Source organism: Limulus polyphemus, unplaced genomic scaffold (assembly GCF_000517525.1).
Source record: "Limulus polyphemus unplaced genomic scaffold, Limulus_polyphemus-2.1.2 Scaffold1365, whole genome shotgun sequence".
Taxonomy (NCBI): domain Eukaryota; kingdom Metazoa; phylum Arthropoda; class Merostomata; order Xiphosura; family Limulidae; genus Limulus; species Limulus polyphemus.
Window position 1 is genome coordinate 71,322 of NW_013666975.1, and position 6,090 is coordinate 77,411.

Consider the following 6,090-nt stretch of genomic DNA (forward strand, 5'->3'; position numbering starts at 1 on the left):
AGGCCCATGTACAAGCCAGTGCACCAAAGGTTCGTCTGTGACACATAGATGTATCTTATTGGCATGTTCTAAGTGCTTTTGCACACCTCACGTCTGCTATAATTCAATAGACTAACCTCTTGGTACAGACCAGTCCAGTCAGTTCCAAGTTGCTCCTGTGCTGCTGAAACATATGACAGCCATACACAAATTCCACACTGGAACATCCATCCTTTTAACATTTTATTATAATACTTCTGTCATTGAGTAGCTATCCCCAGTTGTTGTCTAGCAGACTTGTGTACGCCAACCATTGCACGCCTTAGCCACTCCACATGTTCCTTTAGAAATTGTGGGGGAGGGCTTGTAGATCCCTGTTACATTGCTCTTTATGCCATTATTGTGTATGACAAGTATTCATCCCATTTGGTTCAGTCAAGAGCAAACTTTGCAAGCATCCACTTAGTATTCTGTATTACTCATTCTGCCAAACCATCAGACTGGGAGATAATGAGGTTAAGTGTACATCTTCACTGTACCTAACAGTAAACAGTTGTGTGTTGAAATTAGCTTTCTGATCTGTGTGTATTTCTTCCAGTGTTCTGAATTATGCTATTCAATTTCTGCCAAAACAACAATGATATATAAGCCTGGGCTCACTTTATGGAGTGAACAAGCAATACCCACTCTGTTGGAGTTTGCCCTGCTTCAGCTAGCTCTTTCTTTGGGCAGCACAAATCATACAACATTTACACTGTCACCAAACATGTCGACTTGAATGTGACCAGAAGAACCATCATCAAAATTTTCGTAAGAGCAGAAAATGGGCTACTATCTTGAAGAAATTGGCAACAAATCATCAGTAAACGATGGAAAACCTAGGAAACTACAGCTTTCTTATTTTGTCACAGGTTGAGGTCAGTTTTTCACAACATCTATCTCAGTTGGGCCCATAGAGACTTCTTCTCTTCCTACAATGTGACCAAGAAATTCAGTCTCTGGTCACATGAGCAAACATGTTCTTGGTTTCAGTTTCAATTCTGCCTTAATAATGTTCTGGAATACCATTTTCAGGTTCTCAGCCACTTGCTAGATTCTCCAACAAAACACCAAACATCATCATTGTTGACCAAGCACCTCTTCTGCTGCAAATCCTTCAATTTAAGGTTCATCAGTCTCTCAAGATGCTGGGTGATTTACCTAAACTAAATGATATGACGCGGAATTAAAAAAACATATCTTATAGTAAAACCAGTTTCAGGCTTGTTCTTATCATCCAGTTCGACTTGCCAGTAACCAGATCCCAGAGCCAAAGTGTTGAATCAATGAGAACCTTTGAACTCGTCTAGATATTCATCTGTTCATGGTAAAGGAGAAATGTCAACATTAGTTACTGCAATCACCTCTCTAAAACCAACATAGAACCTTCTTCCTGAAAATAACTACTGGAGAAGACCAAGCACTCTCCAAAGGTTTTATGACTCTAACATCCACTGCATTTCAGCACAGTCAATCTCCCTAGTGCTACAGGGAACTCAGTGTGACGTAACTGTATTGGATGTGTGTCACCTGTACCTGTATTGTGGTAAGCCTTCATTGTTCGACAGAATTGTCCATATGATCCCACAAATGCATTGACATATTCAACAAACAAGTCAATGAGTTGCTTTCACTGCATTTGGTCTAAATTGTTTGCACAATCTTCAACCAACGACTTCAGATATCTTGATAACTGTATACTTGCTTTCAGTCATTACTGCTAGCATCGGTTGCTTCCACTTTGTTTACCATGCCTATAAATATTTCCCCATCCAGCTGGGTAGCTGATCAATCATAATTACAAAACAAAGCCAGAATGTATTCCTTGTTGGACAGATGACTGTTTGAGATAATGCTGTCTGCTTTCTAGACAGGGAATAGTTCATCTCATGCACTAGACTTCTTTTGTATTAAACCATGGAATATAATTTGTATGCACAGGGGTGTGTTATTCCCTCTGCTGCATACACTCATTCAGTCCACTGTTTCTGGGCTTGATTCGATCAGCATGATATGACTCTCCCATTGTACATCAACTCACCTGTTGCACAGGTAAGACTGGTGATAACTTCCACAATACATGCATATCAAGGATGGTGAAACCAGATCCGAGGTCAGCAATGACTACCTTTATTCTGTGAGTGACAGAGCCAGAAATTTACTTCTCTATGATCTAGTCTTTCATTCACCAGAATGAAATCAATATCCACTGGCCATAGTGGTTGTCTCATTTGGAGAGCTGGAACGATTGTAAGGCCTACTAGGGGTCTGACTGCTCGTGTTTCAACAAGGAACTGTCTCTCACCATTGTATCCTTCCAGGTATTTTTCCAAGCTTTACCCAATACTGAGAAAGTTGGACTGACCATTAAACACTTTGGTGGAAGCATTTTTTGTGCTTCCAAAGCTAGTGGCCTGACCCAACTTGGTCTCCATTAGTTTTCTGGACCTTTTTTTTACAACATTTACCATTCATTTCTGGTCATCCCAGACTTGATGATCTGACAGCCAGTACCAATAACCTTGTTTAATTTTCTGCTTGGCAAAGTACTGATGTCGCATGTTGGATGGCATCTGCTGAGGTTTTGGATGGAACCAACAACCCTACCACATTTGATGCTTGACAAAATACAGTCAGTGCCCTGCCAGTCAATAAGCAAAGCCGATATTGTACTCTTCTTGTACCCCATGGGTGATCATGGATATTCCTACTTACTCATAGGAAACTACAATGCTGAGATGTATGGGCGACTGGTTAACCTTTGGTTCAGGTAAGCCTAATGTGATGGAGGTGGCTGAGCAGTTTGGTCCATCCTGTGTTTAGCCATAACAGTTGTTATCACTTCATACTAGGTCATGAGGCCCGGCATGGCCAGATGGTTAGGGAACTCGACTCGCAATTTGAGGGTCGCGGGTTCGAACCCCTTCACACCAAACATGCTCGCCCTTTCAGCCGTGGGGGCGTTATACTGTGACAGTCAATCCCACTATTCGTTGGTAAAAGAGTAGCCCAAGAGTGGCGGTGGGTGGTGATGACTAGCTGCCTTCCCTCTAGTCTTACACTGCTAAATTAGGGATGGCTAGCGCAGATAGCCCTCGTGTAGCTTTGCGCGAAATTCAAACCAAACCAAACCAGGTCATGATGGAAATAGCCTCTGTTAAGGTGAGGGTATCCTCAAACCCAAATTGTGGCTCATGGTTTGACTAGAAAGACCCTCAGTGAATTTACCCACAAGTATATCCTCTTTGTTTGCAGATACCATCACAAGGTTGGCAGTCCCATACGGTCAGCACAGATTGCTTGCATAGGTGGTTAGACAACTGGTGCCAGTCCTCTTCCATTCCTTGAACTTAGCTTGATGGATTGCCCAATTCCCTATTGCGTCGAACCTGCATTACAGCCCATACACAACAGTCTCACATTCCTTTTGCTGCTCCTTGTCCATGTGTTTGACAACACTGAGGGTGGAACCATTCAAATATAAGACCAGATATCAGACAGCCTGTTCCTGAGTTCTTCTATTCCAGGAACTTACCTGTCTAAAACACTTGACAAAATTGACTAAATCTTCTTTCGCCCCACCTTTAAATATTGAGGTGATATCTGCTTTACCTCACTCACAGGGACCTGAGGTGCAGACCATAGTCTCTCTCTTGAGGGTTCTTGGGTAATGCCTTGCTGAGGTGCTTCCAATATCACAGGTCTTGTAGGGTAGAAGTTAACAAAGACTTTAATATCCAGATGAGCTGCTCATAGCAAGTCATCACACAGACCTTTTCAACCCTAGTTATCATCACAAATCATGGTTGGCATTGTAAGGTATCTCTCAACTCTGAGAAATTCACTGCATCATGGTTCATGGTCTTTATTGATAGGCGCCCACTGTCTTTCCTGTTAGACAAAAACTTTAACAGGCAGAGTTCGTCCACCAGCTGCACTTTCAGTTCTTCTCGACTGGTGTTCGGGATCTCGAGAAGAGCTACGGCTGGGATACTCTGGCTGACAACAGCCTTGGAGTCATGCAGAGAACCCCCCAAATGGTCGTGGACCTACCATGCGACAATCCACATCGATGATACTCAGTCATTTTCTCTTCCATTACACCAAGATCATTTCTCAGAGGCAAGGTTTGATCCACCAGTTTGGGTGCTTCAGAGGTTCGAATCCCTGTCACACCAAACATGCTCGCCCTTTCAGCCGTGGGGGCGTTATAATGTGACGGTCAATCCCACTATTCGTTGGTAAAAGAGTAGCCCAAGAGTTGGTGGTGGGTGGTGATGATTAGCTGCCTTCCCTCTAGTCTTAAACTGCTAAATTAGGGACGACTAGCGCAGATAGCCCTCGTGTAGCTTTGCGCGAAATTCAAAAACAAACAAACAAGCAGATGTTAGCAGATCTTCTTGAGTCTGTGGCTCAGGTGTAATTGATGTCAGGGACCTCTGCAGCATTGGAAAAAGTCCTATGTCCAGGAGTGGACAGCTCTTAGACTTGCCCCCCCCCCTCCATGGAATTGTCTCTTTCTCGCAGCAAGTTCTGGCTCTCGGTCGAGAGTATTTTTGCTTTGCAAATGCGCCATTCACTACGTCAAAAGTTTTTCTTTAAACTAACACATTGTATCAAGCAAGGCCCAATATGCATATTACCAAAGACAGAAATTCCCTAATAAATCCTATGGTCATGGCACCAAAATTTCTCCTTCCTATCTGCTTGTATTCTCAGATAAATGATTTTCACACAAGTATTAGATAGGTTCACTTAATAATGGAAAGATCATGCAAAAAAGTACAAGGTAATCTTAATTTGAAAATGGATTGTTTTAAGCTTTATGAGTAATAAGGAAACTGGACGCGTATTATGTGAAGTGAAACAGTCTTTATTTAATACAAAGCAAAAAAAAACAAGTGTGCACACTTGTGTAAACCGTTGTACAACCACTTGTATTAGATAGGTGAAGAGATAATTAGCTTTTCTTCTTTGAGATGAATCTCTACAGAACCAAGTAGGACTGAAAAACGTATCAAGACTCCAGACTTACAGGAAACCTCAGTTTTTTCCTTACAATGATATCGCCATATGACTACTCATTCTCTTACATCTTTAGCAAGCTGGAACATATAGACATCATCCAATCGGCTAGTGAAAGGACATTACAGTCATTCACCCTTTTAACATTTTAAGTGAAGTTGCTGAACCATCCCTGGGAGCAAAGTAGTTGATCTGCTATTGAGAACAGCCAAGAAACAAAGGCAACGGAAACCAAGCAATTTCAACAGTTTCTGGATCACGTATTTATGTAAAAACTAAATAGAAATAGATTGAATGTTAAATGTTAAAAATGTTAAAACTATCTATATTGCTTAAGATGGTGAAATAACACAATATATGCCCGCATATCACAAGGTCATACACTTAGTGCCACAATTATTCATTCTGCTATGCATTAGAGCAACTGCATTATTACAAATGAAGATAGCAAGGACAGATAAGGTATATTAATAAGCTATGCAACTAATTTTAGAGACATTGATTTAAAAAAAAGGAATATGAATAAAAAACAAAAAATGTTTCGAACAATTTTGAAATCTTTCCAACATAATACTTATAATTTTTCTTGTTAAGTAAATTTTCATATATACCTTTCTGGAGGCATGGCCAGGTGATTATGGTACTCGACTGACTCGTAATCTGAAGGTCGCGGGTTCGAATCCCCGTCCCACAAAACAGGCTGGCCCTTTCAGCCATGAGAGCGTTATAAAGTGCGATCAATCTCACTATTCGTTGGTAAAAGAGTAGCCCAAGAGTTGGCGATAGGTGGTGATGACTACCTGCCTTCCCTCTAGTCTTTCACTGCTAAATTATAGACGGCTAGCACAGATAGCCCTCGTGAAGTTTTGCGCGAAATTCAAACAAACCAAACCTTTCTGGTATACTCAGTTAGCCCCAGAAGCAGGCATCTTCCAAGGAGGTGTAGTTAGCCTTATTATATTCATCATGTATGTGAGCAATATGCCTTAAAAAGACCCTAATTATGGATTTGCATCACAATTTGCGTACAATGTTGCGGTCTGGAAA